This window comes from Balaenoptera borealis, assembly GCF_965194805.1.
Source record: "Balaenoptera borealis genome assembly, chromosome: 2".
NCBI classification, from domain to species: domain Eukaryota; kingdom Metazoa; phylum Chordata; class Mammalia; order Artiodactyla; family Balaenopteridae; genus Balaenoptera; species Balaenoptera borealis.
This window is the reverse complement of record NC_138867.1, coordinates 131,458,901-131,479,121: the sequence shown is the minus strand read 5'-3', so window position 1 is coordinate 131,479,121 and position 20,221 is coordinate 131,458,901. Positions and strand designations below refer to the sequence as shown.

General features: G+C 39.3%; 1 protein-coding gene, 2 long non-coding RNA genes and 1 pseudogene across 7 annotated transcripts in view; 1 reads left to right on the top strand and 3 right to left on the bottom strand.

The window, feature by feature from the left end:
- The window catches only part of LOC309622864 (N6-Methyl-AMP deaminase pseudogene), a 472,574-nt pseudogene extending 453,717 nt beyond the window's left edge, over positions 1-18,857 (bottom strand). Inside the window, exon 1 of the transcript XR_014249940.1 lies at positions 982-18,857. The product of XR_014249940.1 is annotated as a N6-Methyl-AMP deaminase pseudogene (transcript). The remainder of the gene's footprint in view (positions 1-981) is intronic.
- LOC309622898 overlaps positions 1-20,221 on the bottom strand; it is an 843,724-nt gene that overhangs the window by 294,729 nt on the left and 528,774 nt on the right. The window lies entirely within an intron of this gene.
- GRIA1 (glutamate ionotropic receptor AMPA type subunit 1) overlaps positions 1-20,221 on the bottom strand; it is a 315,761-nt gene that overhangs the window by 179,042 nt on the left and 116,498 nt on the right. The gene's annotated exons all lie outside the window — the stretch shown is intronic.
- Positions 1-20,221, top strand: part of LOC309622902 — a 480,082-nt gene that overhangs the window by 402,044 nt on the left and 57,817 nt on the right. The window lies entirely within an intron of this gene.

Below are 20,221 nucleotides of genomic sequence, written 5' to 3'. Positions count from 1 at the left end.
ACCAACATACGAGCCCAGGAGGTCTGTCCTGGGATAATCACTTACGGCAGTGGTTCTCAAACTTGAGCATGTAGTGTATCAGAATTCCCCGGAGAGCTTATTAAAATGCAGACTGCACTGCCCACCCCCAGAATTTCTGATTCAATAGGTCTGGGGTGGGGCTTGAAAATTTGCATTTCTAGCATGTTCGTGAATAATGCTCACGCTGCTGGTTCTGGACCATTCTTTAAGAATCACTGACTAATGGAATAAAGGAGATAAAAAAAGAATATCTTGCCTAGAGAAGAAACCTTAAGTTCTATATATCAGCTTCCAGATTGGTGATATCTCCATCTGAATCCTGCAAGCTGTATTTGCAACTGATTCTCATTAAAGTCAAGGAAATTTACACATAAGTATCAGCTGTAGGACCTTGCTGAAGGATGAAAAAGCAGAGGTTCTAAATTTTGCTGATGGAGTTTGCAATTTTCCCTCTTTCTCAGTTGACAGACAACTAGTGAAACGACTTGATACTTCAATATCTCACAGTTAATATCATACTTTTGCAGGATACTTTATGTTTTTCCAGAGTGCTCTCATCCATATTATCACATTTGGTTTTATAATAACTGTTTACAAGCAGAGAGATAGGCAGGAATTAACATCTCTTTGAATGACAAGGCAGAGTAAACCAGGATCCCGAATCCTCGACTCTTTGCCACATCTGTTTCCCTGACACTGCATAGTCTATGGTGCAAGTGTAAGTTCTGCCTTTGAACTCCCTTCATGTACCAAACCTTAACTTATTTCAGTTTGTTACAGATGTTTTGAGCTCGAAGGTACCACAAGGAGATCTACTAATCGGAAGTTTCTTAGGCATTTGGTGATACAGATTCCATGGAGAACCTCAGGAAGGCTTTGGACTCTTTTCTAAAACAATACAGATGTATAAATATATAATACAATTTACATATAGTTTCAGGTTGTACAAAGCCCTCTTACTTTTTTTTTTTTAAGTATTTGTTTATTTATTTATTTATGGCTGTGTTGGGTCTTCGTTTCTGTGCGAGGGCTTTCTCTAGTTGTGGCAAGCGGGGGCCACTCTTCATCGCGGTGCGCGGGCCTCTCACTATCGCGACCTCTCTTGCTGCGGAGCACAGGCTCCAGACGCGTAGACTCAGTAGTTGCGGCTCACGGGCCCAGCTGCTCCGCGGCACGTGGGATCTTCCCAGACCAGGGCTCGAACCCGTGTCCCCTGCATTGGCAGGCAGACTCTCAACCACTGCGCCACCAGGGAAGCCCCAAAGCCCTCTTAAAGTTGAGGGCCACCATGTTTCATGACTGTGAGAGGCACCGTTCCCAGTGAATTCACTGTAGCCCTGACATATCCGTCCACAAACCATAGAAAAAGAACAGAGGCCATATGGTCACTGTTTTGGTTGGTTGGCTGGTTGTTTGTGTGATTTTTAACAGATGAGCAAACTGAGATTCAAGAACCTGAGTGATTATTTTTCAGGTACCACAGTCAAATAAAGGCAGAACTAGAGTGGAAACTAGGACTTCCAGAGGCAATGAGGTATTGTGGAAGAGGACAGGCTTTGGAATCAGGGAACCTTTCCATCTCACCTTATACTGTTTACTGGCTGTTAAGACCTACTTAACCTCTCCAAGATTTCATTTCCCCATTTTACGAGTAGGAATCAGAAAATCAAATAATGTTTAAAAACTCTTTTCTGATAGGGTGCTTTTAGTCTAAGGATTAAATGAAAGAAAATATGTCAAGTGCTAACACATGTTGTGGCACCCAGTAAGCATGAATTCCCGTCTCCCAGGTTGTCTTTTCAGCTCAAGTTCAAGTGTAACAATTGGATAAATTTTCCTATCTCTCAGGACAGGTAGATACTACCTCAGGTTGACCAGAGGCTGTATACCCTCAGGTCCTCTGGATCATATAAACCTATATATGATGTCATTACTTATGACTGTGCTCAGGTGACCTGACATTCCTCTATGTGCTTGCACCATTGTCCCATGTAGAATCTCAAGGATATTTGTCCCCCATCTAAGCATTGGTGCAAAATAGAAAAGGAGAAGTCTCACCAAAGGGGAAGAAAGCCCAGACTACCATAGTGTCTAGTTATTCCAACATTTTTCAGTGCTTATTTCAGCTTGTGCAAGATTCATTCTTCCCACTGCAAAGGAACCACGTTACACTTCCTAATCTACAGAGGGTAATGATTTTCACCCTGATTTTTCATTCTGTATTTGCATCTAATTCACATTTAAAGTTCAGCAGAATTTATAGGTCACTTCATTGTATACATTTCCTTGTGTCTTATAATACATTAAAAAACAAGATCCTTGTTTTAGCTTATTACTAAACCCTAGAATGCCAGGAATGGAAGGACCTATAGAGGCTTTATCTAACTCCCTTATATGACAGGCAAGGAGTGGATGCTCTGGGGTGGGGGAATGTTGTCCTCAATCGCACAGTAAGGGTGTCAGCTGCAGAAACTACACTTGAACTTAGTGTTTCCTGACTCCAAATTCTGCATTCTCACCATGTTTTTCCTGGTTTCTTGACTCTCCATTCAGCATTCTCACCATGTTTTTCCTGACCTGCCACAGATTTTAAGATGCTCGAAAGACCTAGCAGTTGTATAACATTTTCCTACTCTTAATTTCCTCCTACTCTCATTTTTTTCCTAAAAAAATTTGGTGGACAGTGGGATGAAAATACACATTCCATTCTCCATTTTAAATAAATGACTGGTCCTGATGCTATCATAAGCGTGCCATTACGCTCACTCTCACCCATACCTTCCATAGGATGTGGGCAGCAAATCATCTTACTCCCCAGTACCACGAGCTACGCCGCTGCCTGATTACCTCTCCTGTCTCTCAGCAGACACAGAGCCCACCTTCTTGGACTTCTTGAAGTTCCTTTACAGAGGAGCTCTTTCCCCAGGGAAAATGCCCTAAATCGCTCTTTAGAAGTCAGTGAGGTCTTTAGACTCCTCAACTCTAAATGACTGGCATGATGGAATACAATAACCAAAGCATTCCAATGACTGAAGTACAAGGATGAGTTTGGGGGTTCCTGATCTATCTCAAGACTCCATTCTCATTTTGTCTAATGACCTGTAGGTACCACGGCCCCATCCTCATGGAATCTTGGGGAAGATATGCATCTTTAATGAGATATTTCCTTTCATTAAATAAGTTAACAGTAAAGAGAGAAAACACTTTATACCAAACTGGATTTCTGACCATAGTCCTACCAAGCTATTAAAACCTGCCCCTGGCCTGAGTGAGTGAGGCCATGGCTGTGTGTTATCTAAGTCTGCACAGAGAGACAGCTGCATGAACTTTATGAGGTCATTATTCTGAAACTCCTCCATTATTAGCATTGTCAGGAAATGGCATCTTTGAGAAAGCAGTAAACAAACTTATCTTATAAGTAGCTAAATAATTTTACGTTATTTTCAAGAGAAAAACCTCCTAATAGGTTCTATGCATGTCCCAACATTTGTAAAAAGAGCTTAATATACACAGCTTCAGCTTGGCCAATGTGGTAGTGTTGCAGATGGTAAATATTTTCAGAGCGAAGTTCTATTTTTTATAATTTTTTGTATTCTGAATTTCCTGGAATGGAACCTGGTACATAGAGTAGACATATGGTAACTGGTTGTTGATTAATAATTGTGACCACTGGTGTATATGATAACTCCTGTAAGGACTCCTAAGGTCGTAGAGTGTTTTATTTGTTTTTGTTTGTCTTGGTTCCCAGACAGCTTTATACTTGGTGAGACTGTAGTCTCTACTGGACCTTCCCGTTGTGTCAGCTGTCACTCCTCCCTGTCAGCAGCCAGTACCCGCTCCTCCAATCTACCCTCACCTGCTGTTTTTCTTATCTGACATCTGTTGTTAACAAGCTCAATAACCAAGCCTGTTAAATCACTCAACTGACATTTATGCAATTTTACAATCAACATGCATTTCCCTGCAGGGTGTAAGAATAATGGTAATTCTTTCATCTGCATTTGTATACCAGAAGTTTTCCAAAATTTTAAGGTTGCTTAAAGTCTGAAAGCTGGTTAAATGAGGATGGACATAGGTTAAAATGCAAACTACCCCCACAGGTTATAATATGCTTAACTAGAAAGTTTATACCCTTGATTCCATCTAGCAAACCCTGCATCCTAGCCTCATGTCCATCCCCTTCTGCTCTTGCCAAAGCGACACAATTAAGCCAAATTTCAAACCAAACAGGTCATCTCTGGGAAAAAAACCAATACACAAGAAATCAAATAATACTATGTTATCCCCCAGTTATTACTACATCCAACCTGCACATAAGCCGAGACTCTTTTGATAATCATAATAGGATGTGGGCATTTAAGTTGAAGGATCAGTTTGAAAAAAAAAATCACAGTGGCCAAAAACATAGGGTGCATATGAGGGTTTTTGGGGTGGGGGGAAGAGAGCGGTAGGTAGGTAGTGCTGCCAGCCATTTAGGGTGGTCGGAGCATCACAAGGACTTAAGGGGAAGAAGACAGAAGGGAGGGTAAACTCAAATAATAGATGTAAAGGGAAGGATAAGTATTTTTAATGGGCCATGGAGACCTACTGTAGTACGAGATGAGATGAATGAACTACTCTGGAGTATACTTTAGTTGGCTACTTCTATAAGGTCTTATGGACTGAAAGTAGGTATTTCAATGAAGATCAATGGCAAGAGACCAATTAAGGGATTGCCTATACCAGCACACCCGCTCTCCCTAATCCCAGTCACAAGGACCAAATCACATCTTTTCACATTTCTACTTGGGCAACCTTAGGAAAAGATTAGATGGCTAGACATAGAGCCCAAACTGGTATCATACTTCTAGACAAAAAGATGTCTAATGACACCCCACTCTTCTCCAGAAAGAATAAGAGACAGCAGCCCACATTCCCACGGAATCATTTCCTGGGAACAAAATGGCAGCCACTGTACAGAGCTTCGCCTATATGTTTAGTGGAAAAGACACACACATTGGATTCAGGCGCATACACTGGACTCTTCATTTTGACATTTAGCTCTTAAAAACAGGAATGGAGCATGGTTTCACCAGCTCTCTAATTTTCTGAGCATTTTATACCTTGGTTCAGAGGAATCTCTCTCTTAGCATGAAATATCTATAGCTTTTTTTGCCAATGCCATGAATTGTCTTTATACACTAGGGCAGGATGTTTCTTCATATCTCTGTACTTTTCCTCAGAAGTGCACGTCTGCATAAAATGCCTTACTCTCCCAACTTTGCCTAATAATAATACTGGAAGACAAGTAGCAGCAGTAGCAGCAGCTGTGGCCGTGACAAACATTTGAATACTTACGAAGAACAGAGCACTCAGCTGAGTTCCTAATGTATTACTTCATTTTGACTTCCCAACAGTCTAATTTTTGTCATCTCAATGGTATAGATGAGAAAATTGGGGCTCAGAGAGAATAACTTTCCTGGGTTCACATAGTCCAAACGTCCAGACAGGAGTCTTAATGACCACATTGCCCCCCAATCGAACTTTAGAACATTTTTTTCCAAATGATATTTATATTTTTAGAACAGTACTTCCCTCCATATGGATTGCAACCTTGGGAGTGGGGGAAGAAGGAACAGAGGGTTGTCTGCAGGACCTGAAGCCTTACCCAGTGGTACCTGGTGGTGTCTCACAAAGTCCACCAGATCCAGGGATCCTCCCTCAGGGGATCTGAGAAAAGTCTCATGCCCGATTCTATCAGGATGCAGATCCAGGGGTACTTAGGTTTCTTTATTTTCTTTGATTTTATTTATTTAATTTTTTTTGCTTTGGAATCTCTATAAGATGTAATGGCAACTTCAGATTTGCTTTCTCAGCTTCTAAAAGAGGTTCTAAGAAGTCTTGCTTGTCCTACGGTAGGGTCTCCACCAAGGTCTAGTCCAAGAGCTGCATCCTCAGTAGAAAGGAAGAACTCTTCAGCAAGCTTTAACAGTCTCCTTGGCTACTGAAGGGCCACCTCTTCTGTTGATTGCTATCAAATACCTAACGTCATTGTCTGCATTTTCTTTTTCAGACTGTTTTATACTCTCAAGTACAGGTTCCACATAAGTCTTTTTAGTCATTCCTTGTAGCATTTTCTCTTCTGGGTATACTCCTTAGTTTCAGGCACTTGACACCATCATCTGTGAATTCTTTAATAACATCTTTTGTGGCCATGAAAATATCTTCAGGGCTAGTAGTAAACTGATGAATAATTTGAAACATCTGGAAACATTCTTCTAAAGTTCTTTTCTTTCTCTTGTTAATCATAGTCGTCTGATCATGGGTTTTAAGACCTGGCTTCTTGGCTCTTAATTTCTTCACGGCTTTGGAACTAATGGATCCATTCAAAAGAACATGAAGTTCCATTTTAGGTAATTCCAAGTAAAAGGTTGTCTTCTAGGGCCGTTGTTCTTCTTCTGATTCCATCATGATTTAGCAGAATGGGTTTTTCTTCAAACACTTTTATTCTTGGTATACACAATACAGTGTATTTCAGTCAGTAAGTTTTGTGGTCTTGAATTCTTCAAATTGCTTTACTTGCGCTCATTTTGATAAGATTAAGTGTATATGCAGCTCTGGGCTCAGCTTCACCACCATGGTAGACTTCTGCCTTGAGTCTCTTCTGGTCTTGGCCCTTGCAGCTCTGAGCATAGGGCAGGGGCAGTACTGAGCACCAGTGACAGTTGCGCCCTCAGCAAGAGTTCCCTGTCTGTGAGCAGGTACATGTAGGACCCCTCCGCCATGTTGACATTTCCGGGATCACTTTGTACACCGCTCATCCCCCGAGGCCATTACGTCCACACATGCGCAGTGTAGCACTGAGTGAGCATCTTACCCAACTTTTCAGCAGTTCTTTGTCTTGGAGCTTCAGTTAATGCCCCCAAATATACTCCTTCCTTTGAATTCTGCTATATATTAGTTGGATCCGTATGTGACACTTTCTACCTAAAATTAATTTATTCCGTAAATATTTATGAAATGACACACTGTATGTCAGGCACTGTACTGGCCCTGGAAGGATAAAATATTATCCTGGAAGAACTTGAAGACTAGTAGGTGGGAAACACAAATGATTAGAATGTGTGGTGAGAAGTATTATGATGAGGGGTCATGAAGAAGGGAATAACTAACCCAATTGTATAGTGTTTGAGAAGCCTTCCAGGAAGAAGTGTCACTGAATCTGGGATTTACACAACAAGTAGGATTGTGGCAGGTGAAGAATGGAAATTTATTTCGGACCCAGGTCAGCAGCATATGTTGACCTGGAGAGGTTGAGTGGTGTTACTTGCAGTGCTCCCTCCATCCCTGCCCCCACCCTCTAATACTGCAAACTCTGTAGTACCAATATGCCCCTCTCCCATAGATGATCTTGAAATAATGGGATGAGCACATTTGGCATAGTTGATGCCAGAGTCAAACAGACCTGAGTTTAAATCCTGGCTCCACCAGTTCCTGACTTTGTGACTGTGGTCAAGGAAACAACATCTCTAAACCTCAGTTTCTACATCTGCAAATGGAGACTAGTAGTAGTGCCATCATCTTGAAGATGTTACAAGTATGAAAATGACCTAATAATATATAAAGGGACATAGCACAGCACCTAGACAAAGCAAATCCCCAAGATGGTGGCTTTTATTGATAGTGGTCGTTGTTACCAGGTCCACCTAGACTAGGACCTCTCCATGAAAAGGAATCTGACTTATTTTTCTTTGTGTTCTTCATTGCTCCTTGAACTGCATAGACTTAATGACAGATACTTAGTAAGTACCTGCTGATGGATTTGTTGATGTGCATTTTCCATTAATTCGTTAAACAAATATTTATTGAGTACTTACTACGTGCCAGGCACTGTTTCACATGCTGTGGATACAGCAACAAACAAGGCACCCTCCTGGAGCTTTCATCCTAGAATTCTGACCAGCACTTTCATAAAACTGATGGTTGCTTATACTTTAGAATCAGGTTTGGAAAGTATCATCCAAAGCATGAGAATTCCCTAAATTGTTAGTGATAATAACTGTAAATCCACTTGATGTTTCTGGAGAACCTGATTCCTTATCTTAAGTCCTCTTCAATGGTTCAGTATTTTTCCACCTGCCACTAGGTCCTGCCTGAATCTAAAAGGATGATTTCCACTTCACTCCACAATCTACATCACAGGGTCCCTCCCATAGTCCTTATCAGCAACAGACCAATTTGTTAATTTGCTTCTCTTTCTTTTTACTGCATTCTGCTGGTACCTGAGAGGCTCTCTGTTTGCATAGAAAGAGGAGTGGATTATCAATCAAGCAATTTAAGTTTTAACCTCCGTTTTGCCGCTATCAATTTGGATAAATTTTTCATTTATTCCTTCAGTGAATATTAATGGAGCACTTCATAGAGACACAGCACGGCCTGGTTGAGGGTTCAGGCTTTGGGGTCAGAATGCCTGGGTTAGAAACTCGCTCTGCTACTTTCTAGCCATGTAATAGTGGGTAGGTGACTTGACCACTCATACCCTCCTCCTAGGATAGTTGTAAGTATTAAATGAGTTAATACATGTAAAAATCTTAGAACAGTGTCTCTGAAACTTGCAAGTTCTCAATAAATGTTAGAGACTATTACTTTCTTGTTAATATCTGTTGTAATTATCAAATGCCAGGCACTGTATATGGCACTGAAGAAATAGTGGGGGTGGGGTGGGGTGGAAGGGGCATGGTGTTTGTCCCTAGAGATCTTGCTTTCTAATAGGTGAAGAGACATTAAACAACTAAATACATAATTACAAATTTGATGAGTGCCAGGAAGGTGGTCTAACGAGTACCATTTGAGTTGAGACTTAAAGAATAAATAGAAGATCAAGTGATGAAGAGGAGGTGTGTGCCTATGTGTGAAAGCCTGTGTAGGAAGAAAGAAAAGCATGTGTAAAGGCCCTGAGGCAGGGACTGAAGGGTCTGTGTGGTTACAGTGTGGAGACTGAGGTGGAGATGTGGCCGACGCAGAGGGCAGGGTCCAAGCCATGCAGTGCTGGGTGATGCCTGTGGAGCTTGAAAGTTTTCCTCAAGGCAAGGAAAAGCCGTTGATGGCACATGGTTTCCTTTCTAGCACAGATTTCTCAAAACTAAAGTGAGAGGATTGTATTAGAAAGCTTCTTAAGCCTCTTTGAGACTGAAGAATATGAGATTCTATAGTGACTACCAAAAATAGTCTACTTTTCTGGGAAAAGTAGAAAGAAAATAAAGAAGTAAGGAGGGAGTGAAGGAAAGAGGAAGAAGGGGAGATAAGAAAGGAGGAAAGAAGCAAATGACTAGAACTTCAGTGGAGACATGAAGTCTAGAAATGAACTGTTGAATATTCAATACAGATACAGACTCAGTACATATTACATCTACGGGTGTGTAGGTGTGTTTGACTTATGCACGTATTTGTACGTTCACTGATTTGGCAGGAAACCAAACCGGGGGAGTCTTTCCATGGAAGACAAGTAAAGACTAATGGGCTGGAAAAGTTGGAGAGGGCGGAAAACGCTGTGTCAATCATTTTGGTTAAATGCATGATTGCTGGAAATAAAGATGGTTCTGGAACAGCTCCTGCTGGAAAGCTGGTGCTCAGGAATTGAAATGCTGGCTGCGTCATGGTTCAGTGGCTCCTTTCAGGAGCTGCACAGTGGAAATCAAACAGAATTGCATTAGGAAAGGAGTGGCTGAGAAAGGACTCTCTGGAACCGAAAATTTTATTGGAAAATGGAAAAGAAAAAGGAGTTTAGTCCAAAAGAAGAACTGACTCCAAGAATTCTAATTTGTTCCAGACTTCAGGAGCCCAAAGGCGCTTGAACACTTCTTGCCTTGATGTTTAGATGTGGCGGTGAAAAGAGGCACGCAAAGCAGTGAAAATCAAAAATAAATAAGTGTTCTTTGGGCCCAGATTTTTCATTTCCAGGTGAGTAGGGTCAACATTTAAGGATTTTTGAAGGGGAAACACACACCAGTTCGACTCTGCAAATGCTCTATAATGCTAATACCACCTCTGGCTCTCAGTACTTGCTGTTGATTTGGGCATGTGTGGTTGGGTATCTTTTGACTCTTGTAGCAAATGCTAGGAAGAATACTGATTTAAGTTACCTCAGTGCAGTGGGAAGTAAAAGGAGCCCCTTCTGGTTGATGAAAAGTTCTTTCCTGATAAGGAAGTATCCACTAGCAATATGTCTTATTCTCTTAACTACTTCCTGGTTTGCCAGTGCTTCAATTAGCATATGCCTGATTTGAGTTAATAACAGCAGCTGCCACTTAATGGGCATTTACAATATGTTTTAGCTACTGAAAACACATTATCTCACTGAATCTTCACAATACTTTATAAGACAGATTCTTACATTCCCATTTACACACAAGGAAACAGAAGCTCAGAGAGGTTTAGGAATGTTGCTGGGATTGATATGCAGATCTGATTCCAAGCCCATACTCCCTCTGAGCCCATATTTTCTTTTCTTTTTTTTTTTTTTTGAGCCCATATTTTCTTATCCGTAAAGTGGAGGTGGTTAATAATATGATCTTTAAATTCTCGTGTTCCCAAATCTCCCTGAGCGAGACGGCAGATTCAGCAAGTTCACTGGTATTTCTGTTTTTCTCACCATGGAACCCTCTCTCCCCATCCATTCTCGGTGTTCCAATGCATTCAAAGATTTACTCCTATCAGACCTTGTTCTGGGATCACTCATCCCCACTAAGGGGATGGTAGATAACAGGAATCAACATTTAGCAATAATTCTTTACTTTTCTGCAGCTGGCAGTCAAAGGCTCATACTCTCGCATTTCAGACCACCCAACGTCATTGGGAGGCAGACAAGGTGAGCATTCTCCCAGGTTGCAAATGAGAAACTAGGGCTCCTATAGGGAAAGTGAGTCAGCCAAAGCCACACAGTGAGTTAAAAACAGCATCAAGACTGCAAGCTCACATCTCCGAAGTCCTGGACTGTCACCTTTTCCAGAAAAGCAAACTGCTTCACTGAGTTCCAAGCTCAGGGGCCAGGCAGGAAGCATGAATGAACAAATGGACAGGTGAGAGAACACTTTTCCCCCTGCCAGTGGTCACTCAGTTTCAGCCAGAATTCATCAAGTGAGAAGCAGGTCCAGATCTTTCTTTTTTTTAATTCTTTTTTTAAGAAAAGCTTTACAGAAAATCTGGATTTTAATGTGCAATGCCGTGATTTTGTAAAAGCTGCCTCAAATTTTATTTTAAATCTTTGTGAGAGCCAACTATCACACATCTGTAAGCTAGAGCAACTACTGGGCAGTTTTCTACTCCTGTCTCACACTGAAGAAATGAGAGTTTGAATATGGATGCAGAGATATCTAGCTGACAGCCCTTTCAACCACAGGAATGCCTATTCCATGGGAGATCCAAACCTCAGTCAAGAAAACCTCAGAGAACAGTGAAGATTTTGGGTCCCAAACAAAAGAGGGTCAGACAGAGACACTCCAAATCCCAGGAGCTGAGAAGATTGTACCTGTAGTGTGATAGTCAACCAGCTCTCCAGAAAAAAAGAAAAAGTAGCATCTGCCAATTTTCATGATGTAAATATTCCCACCATAGCCAACAGCTACTGATCGTTTAACAACCAGTTTGCAAAATTCGTGAATATTTAACAATTGGCTCCAGATATTTAATAATTGGTACACCAGAGTCCAGTGGTTCCAAAATGGTTGCATATCATAATCACCAGTGAGCTTTTTAAAAAATTCAGCTTCCCAGGCCTTCCCAGATCTACTAAATCAGACTCTCTATGGGTGGATCCTAAAAAGTTGTGTTTTCAAAGAGCTTTCTGAAATGAGCAGCAAGATTTGGAAATCCCCAATGTAATCCCCACATCCAACTAGGAAAGAAATAGTCTTGTGAAGACAGCCTGTTTAGAACATTCAATGAAAGAGTATAGTACAGAGATAAGAAACCCAGGACTCTGAGAGACAAAAGATAAGCATGTTAAATATTGTTAAGTAATTATAATAATAAAACAAATTTAATTATAAATAGCAGTTTTTGAGAGCAGTCACTGTTCTAGGTACTTTACATGCATTATTTTTTTAGTCTTCACCCTACGAGATAAGTATAACTATTATTTCTATTTTATATATGGGAAAGTTACAACACAGAAATTAAATAACATGCCTGAAGTCACACTGTTAGTATACAGGAGAGCTGGAATTGGAATCCAGGCAGCCTGGTTCTGGAAACTACACTCTCAACCAAAATTAGGGAAAGTACCTTCTTCCTGTAAGTAGAGATTATTTTGCATAGAGTAGCTGTACTCAGAAATTTTTCATCAAATTAGACTGAGCAAAGGACAGGAGTTCATTTTTTAAAAAAGATCACACCCTTCTGTATTTCCCAGGGTATCTGGAAATCTTTGTAAGCTTTTATTCCATTTTAGTGACCCTTTGACAAAGTCTATTCTGAATCCACTAGTCCTTGAGCAGATATATTTCCTGATTACTGAACAGAAAGAGTTGAATCTTCTATCTCATTTTTTTTTGTGGTTTTGTTTTCACTCTACTTGGCACCCTAATAGCATTAACACTCCTTATACTGGCTCTGGAAGTGGACTCCACACCCTGTGGGAGCTATACACCATCTGTTTCTAAGTCATCCTGCCTTCAGTCTTCCATTTAACACTGTCCTGGTCTCACATCATGACTGAGGCTAGAAACCAGCTTTTAGTGCAGATGTTCTGCTGCACAAGGCAGTCTGGCAGGCTATCCTCACAGGGCAAGCCTGGGACCATTAAACATTCCAGATCTTACAGGCACACGGAGAGGAGAATGACAGCAACCCTGTAAAACCTTTAGGCTCTTTCCCAACAAAATGATAAAAAACCTAACCTTTATTTACCAAGTATATAAAGCCAAATTTAGAAGAAATAAACCCAGGAAGGTCAAATAGTGCCTATTGGAATGTTTATCTTTTGCTTTGTTTTAGAAAGAATTTAAGGCAAGAGTCTCAATCCCAAATGCCAGCAGGACTGGACTGACGCAAATGAGAAGTGACCAGCTGGACACTGTGATGACTGGGAAAATGCATGCCTCATCTAAAGGGGGAGACCACTGCCTAGGGTCAGCCTGTTGTGGACAGGTCTGTGAATTTTTTAAGAGAAGGCACAGGACTTTCACTTGTGTTAATGAGAAACTAGATAATTTGGACCAATGAGGACAAACAGAAAAACTGGACAAAGTACTTAAAATCTGCTTGAAGATGTAAAGAGCTAACAAGAGAGTGAAGAACTGCAGAGCCAGGATCTGGGGCTGGAGGAAAGTCAGTGAGTAAGCCACGTGTTTGGAGCTACTTTTGCCCTGGAGACATTCACCAATTCCGCTGGAAGCAGCTAAACTCCAGAGGAGTCAGGAATAAGAAGGTAGGGATTGGAGTTCAGGACCAAAAAGTGGTGGCAGTGGAATGAGGCTGTTAAACAATGATCACTTTGAGTTGAAACCCAGAAGAACTGCCCAATAGGAAGGAGAATGAACCTGGAAATAGGTGCTTGTAGGGATTGCAGTTTTGATTCAAACCATCCCAATCTCTGAAATTGTACTAAAATGAAAATGCATTGCTATCAGTAAGGCAAACATATATTCTTTAGGGAAAAACATAACATAACCCTATGTCTCAAATTATTTCTACAAAAAATTCTGCAATACAATGACCAGCACACAATAAAAAACAACCAGTTACGCCAGAAGATAAAGCAGCATAGATAAAAATGAACAGGAAAGGAGAGAAAATAGGGAGATACTCACAGGGACTCAAGATATTAGAGTAATGAGACATATGTTTTATAATCAACTATGTTTACTACCTTCCAGGGGGTAAAATACAAGATTGATAATTTCAGCAGACTACTGAAAATCATGCAAAATAATCAAGAGAAAATTCCAAATTTTAAAAGTACAAAACTGACATCAAGAATTTTACAGGCATAATGGCAGATTGGATACTTCTTATAAGAGAATTAGTAAACTTCAAGATAGATCAAAAGGAAAATAATAGGATTAAAGCATAGGAAGAGAAAAGGATGGAAAATTATTATTATTGCTGTTTTGTTCAGTCCATGTTTATTTATATTTACCCATATATTTATTTTTTTCCTTTTTATTCCATTCTGCATCTCTGAGTTTCCATCTAGAATAATTTTCCTTCTCCTGAATAATATCCTTTTTTTTTTTTTTTTTTTAAGATTTAATTTTATTTATTTTTGGCTGCATTGGATCTTCGTTGCTGGACTCGGCTTTCTCTAGTTGCGGCGAGCGGGGGCTTCTCATTGCGGAGCACGGGCTCTAGGTGCGGGGGCTTCAGTAGTTGTGGCACACGGGCTTAGTTGTTCCGTGGCATGTGGGATCTTCCCAGACCATGGCTCGAACCTGTGTCCCCTGCATTGTCAGGAGGATTCTTAACTACTGTGCCACCAGGGAAGTCCCTGGATAATATCCTTTAGTATTTCCATTAGCATGGGTCTCTTGTTGACAAATACGTTTTAAAATTTGTATAAAGATGTCTTTATCTCACAGTCTCTCTTGAAAATCAGTTTTTGTTGGATACAGAATCTTCATTTGCAGTTATTTTCTTTCAGCTCTTTAAAGATAGAATTCACTTGTTTCTTGTGAAGAGTCAGCTGTCTGTCTTATTGTTGATCATTTCTCAGTAATCTGTTTCTCACCCTTTCCTCACTCTGAATGCTTTTAAGAGTTTCTCTTTGGTTTTCAGCAATGTTACTATGTTGTGTCTAGGTGTGATTTCTTTTATTTAACATGCTTTGGGTACATTGGACTTCTTGAATTTGTATCTTAATGCCTTTTATCAGGTTTAGAAAGCTCTTGGCAATTGACTCTTCAGACATTATTTCTGAATCCTCTTACTTTCTCCATATGACATTCCATTTACATGTATGTTAGGGTTTTCCAGTGTACCCACTATATTTCCCACATATTTTGTCAGGTTTAAAAATTCAAAAATTATACAACAATCATGGTATGTATGTTGGCTGGAAAAAAATAAAGCTACAATGTTCTAAGATCTTTGCACTGTCTAGGAAGATGGTATAAGTGGCAATATACAATAAGATTTGGTAAGTCAAGAATGAATGTTGTGATCTCTAGTGTAACCACGAAAAGAATAGTTACGGGTTGTCAACTTTCCAAATTAATAAGATAAGTAAAAATGGAAAAATAAAATATTTAGTAAATCTGAAAGAAGTCAAGAAATGAATGATGTATCGATAGTTAAACTTACTTTTAGAGGGAAACATACCTCCCTCTAATGTATGGCTTTAAAAACACATACATTAGAAAAGAAGAAAAGCTGTAAAAAAGAAATCAGTGAGCTAAGCATCCATTTCAAGAACATAAGCGAGAAGAAAATAGAGTGTAGAAGTTAATTAAATAAGAAACATACAATAGAAAAGATGAACAAAGTCAAAACAAACCCCTAAAGAATCTTAGAGAAAATGCAAGAGCAAACAAACACAAAAACAACCAATGTCAGGAATATAGAAAGTAACATCACTACAAATCCTACAGACATGAAAAAGATAATTAGACAATATTATGAACAAATTTATGACGAGATATTTGAAAATATAGATGAAATGGGAAAATTCCTACATAATATAAATTATTAAAACTGCCACAAGAAGAACAGCAAAATTGACTAGTACTATAACTATTCAAGATATTTAACGCTTTGCACAAAGAAAACTCCAGACCCAGATTACCTCTCTTCTGGGTTCTATAAAACAGTTAAGAAATAAATAACAACCATCTTGCATAGCTCTTCCAAAGAATAGAAAGAGGGAGCACTCCCTTATTCTTCTTCTGAGGTCAGCACAACTCTGATATCAAATTGAACGAGAACATTATAAGAAAAGAAAATTACAGGCACTTTATTTCATAATCAGGATGAAAAAAATCTTAAAATGTTAGTAAACAGTATATAGGAGTTAATATCATGACCAAGTTGGCAGGAAAAAAATAATGTTGTCATTATTCATAGGTGACAAGATTATATTTATAGAAAAGCCCAAAAACACTATAGAAAAGTATTAGAATTACTAAGTGAATATGGCAAGGTCACTGGACATGAAATCAATATGAGTAATCATTTCTATTTTTATATACCAGCAACAAACAATTATAACATAATATTTTAAAAGATACTGTTTATAATAACATCAAAAAATGTTAAATACCTAGAAAACAGATATAACAAATAATATGCAAGATCTCTATACTGAAAAACTACAAAACATCACTGAAAGAAATATAAGAAGACCTAAGTAAGTAGAGCAATATATTATATTATTGGATTGAGAGACAATTTTTAAAGATATCAATTCTCCCAAACTGACTTGTAAGTTAAAGACCACCTCAATTCCTGTAGTTTATTTTTATTCATAATTTGATACGTTGATTCTAAAATTTATATGAAAATGTAAATGTCTAACAACAGGTTCAAAACAAATTTGAAGAAGAATAAGGTGGAAAGACTTACTGTCTCAAATATCAAGACTTAGGTTAAATTTAAGACCTAAGATATACAAATAGACCAATGGAATAGTAAAGAAGACCAGAAACAGAACCACATAGACTTGGTCACTTGATTTATGACAAAGATACCATTGAAGTTCAGTGGAGAAAGGATGAGTTTTTCAATAAATTATGCCATCAGTTGGATATCTGTTTGGAAAAATTGTTTCTAGACCCCTGTATCAGACCATATAATAAAATCAATTCCAGGTGGAATAATCTAAATGGAAAACATAAAGCCACCCGAAGATAATCTAAGAAAATATCTTCATGACCTCAGGGTGGGAGAAGTCTTCTTAAATAGGATATAAAATATTCATAAAGGAAAAAACTGATAAATTGAACTGCATTAAGATGAACAATTTCTGTTCTGTATGTCAAGAGATACCATTACATCAAGAGATACCATTAAGAGAGTGCAAATACAAGCTACAGAAAGGAAGATGATATTTTCAACATACACATTTGACCAAGGGCTCATATATAGACATCTACAAATCATTAAGAAAAGCACAGACACCCCAGTAACAAAATGGGAAAAAGGCATGAACTGTTGTTATCCCTGTAACAAAGCATATCAACATTTCAATAAACATAGAAATGAAGCTAACCTCGCGCATAATCAGGAGGGATACAAATTAAAATCACAATGAGTTGTCACTACACCCCCACCAGAATGGCTAAAATTAAAATGACTGACAATCCCAAGTGTTTGAGAGAATTTGGAGCAACGAGAATTGTCACATACTGATGGTGGGAGTATAAATTAGTCCCACCACTTTGGAAGCTATATGGCAGGATGTATTAAAACTGAACATTCTCATACCACTCCTAGGTTTACATCCAACAAAAATACGTGCACATGTGCAGCCAGAGACATATACAAGAATATTTATAGACTCATTTTTCAAAAGGGTAAGCAGCTCAATTGTCCATCAACAGTAGAATTATAGATGGGTGAATTATAGATGGATGACATATTAATTCAATAGAATCCTATATAGAAATGAAAACAAGTAAACTACACCCATATACATCAATACGGATAAATCCGATAAGTGTGATATTGAGCAAAGGAAATCAGATAGACACACATAAAATCATATTGGATTATTTCCTTTACGTAAATTTCAAAAAAGAAGTCAAAATTAAACTCTAACAATTAGGAATGCATGTTAGATGGTAAATCTATAAAGAAAAACAAAGATGTGATTATAAGAGTCAGAGATTCTCTTTGGTGGGACAGTGTATGTGGCTAAAAAGGGTACAAGGAAGTTCCTGGAGGGCTGGCAACATTATATTTCTTGACCTGGGTGGTGGTTACTCGGGTGTTAACTTTGTGATCAATCACTGAGCTATATAGTTTTGCTCTGAGTATGTGTGTTAGACTTTACAACTTAGGAAAGTTAAAAATGAAAGAGAAATCAGAAACCAAGATTTTCAAGTGAAATCCCTGGATTTGAAAATGTCACTAACTCATTTTGAAAACTTGAGACAACTGTGTGGGCCATTCCCATTTCATCTGTGAGCTGCCATTGTGTAACCTCTGAAGGTAACTTGTGTTTGATGGGCAGTTCTGGGCAGGGAGCTTGGATCTTTTCTGGTGCAAGAGTCTGAGAAAGTAAGAGGGCACCACTTGAGTTCGCATGTAGAGAACCAGAGTTATACTAAAGAAACAAGTCAAACTTATTTTTCTTAGCTCTTTTCTTTTTCTTTTTCTTTCTTTTCTCTCTCCTCTCTCTGTCAGTGATAGCAGATCCCTGAAGAAAGCTCCAGGGAGACATTTTAAAAAGTTGTTTCTGTCGTGTCCATGCATGATAGCAACATCACAAGTGATATAGGACTCATTCTGAGGCTTCTGGAGATTATTAACCAGAGGAGAAAATATATGGTAATAGCATTACCATTTATGGAGAGCTCACTATATACCCAACCCTGTACAAAATTCTCTGCATATCATTTAATGATCATACCATTTAAACATTCCTGTGCCATGGGAATTATTGGACCTGTCTTATAGATGAGAAAGTTGAGGCTCAAGAACATAGCACACCAGCGGCAAATGGCAGAGACTGGATTCTTGCTCAGGGCCGTCTATTACCGACCATTACATCATCCTTGTGAGGCCATCAGTACCCATGTGAGATATATAGACATCCTTCAGGATGTCCTAGATTTTGTAGAGCAGAGAAGTAGGTATTTGCATATTCAACATGAAAAATGGACTCTAGCTTCTTAAGCCCTCACTACCTTGAGCACTCAATAAATACAGGTAATTGTTACAATCTGTTCATCCTTACACTTTCCCTGAGACCCATGGTACAAACTCAGTATGGTTAAACAAAGCCCAGACCAGCTCCCCAGACTGAACACAATGGGCACAGAGAGGGAGAAAAGGAATCATAGCAATCATGGACTAAAGAACCAGTCTTCAGTACACCATTACTATATGACCAAGGACAATATAGGCTAAATAGTGAATGTTCAAGAAATTCAGAAAAGTAAAACACTTTAGTCTTGGAAAATACCAATAGAGGTGGTCTGGTCACTTTCCTCCATCCTAGAATATGGGAATTGAGGCCCAGGGCAATATGGAACATGGGGTTATGATGGGAAGAGTTTCACTCCACACAAGACGACTAGTTTGCAATGGTAGCTGGACCTTGGGTGAGTCACTTCATCTCTTTGGGCTTTGTTGTCTTTCAAATGGGAATGTTAGAATAGACATCATTTTTAAAAGGAATTTAAGCTTTTCTTTACGACAAATCTTAACTGCAATTCTAATATAAGGCAGGGCATGGTTAAATAGTGAGGAGGAGAAGTCAAGTTTGTCTCCTTGTTCCTCCTTCACCCTTAGAGCAGACCTGGAGGTAGCTCCTAGACCAATACCTGGCAAGTAGTAGGTTCACAATGAATATTTGAAGAGTTGAGTGTGAGTATTCTCTGTTCCTGGAGAGCACAATTTACAAAATCTGGGATAGGGCACTTTAAGGTCCCTTCCAACTCAAAAACTCCAGTCATCTAAGGAACTAGCCTGAGATCATCCTGGGAGCAAGGTAGGGAGAGAGCTTGGTGGCAAACTGGCTCTCCCATCTGGCATTCCAGGGTCCTAGGACTCACTCTCTTGCCTCTTGGCCATGGGCTAGTTCATTTATGAGCTCTTCATTTCAAGCCCCAGCTCTCCAGAGTTGTGTGAAGAGGCATTCTTTGCTCTTCCTCTCATATTTTTTTTAAACTCTGATTTGATTTTCACCTTTGCCTTGAACATGTACCCTGATGACAGGAAACACACACACATGAGAGTGAATGAAAGTTAATCCCAAGCCCTTCATGTCCCAGTGAAAGGTCGGGAAACAAAGATGCCTTCATCTTAGCAGTGGAATTATGAAATAGCAGGGCTTGAGGATAGCTAGAAGTCATTTCCAGTATGGTATCATTGTGCAGAGTGTGGACTCCAGGATGCTTTTCTGAAAATAAAAAGGTAAAAAAAAAAAAGAAGTGTGGACAGGCTTGGTTCACATCTTAACTCTATCACTCATTGGCTAGAGCAGGGGTCCCCGATTCCTTGTTAGGAACCTGGCCGCACAGCAGGAGGCGAGCAGTGGGGTGAGTGAACGAAGCTTCATCTGTAT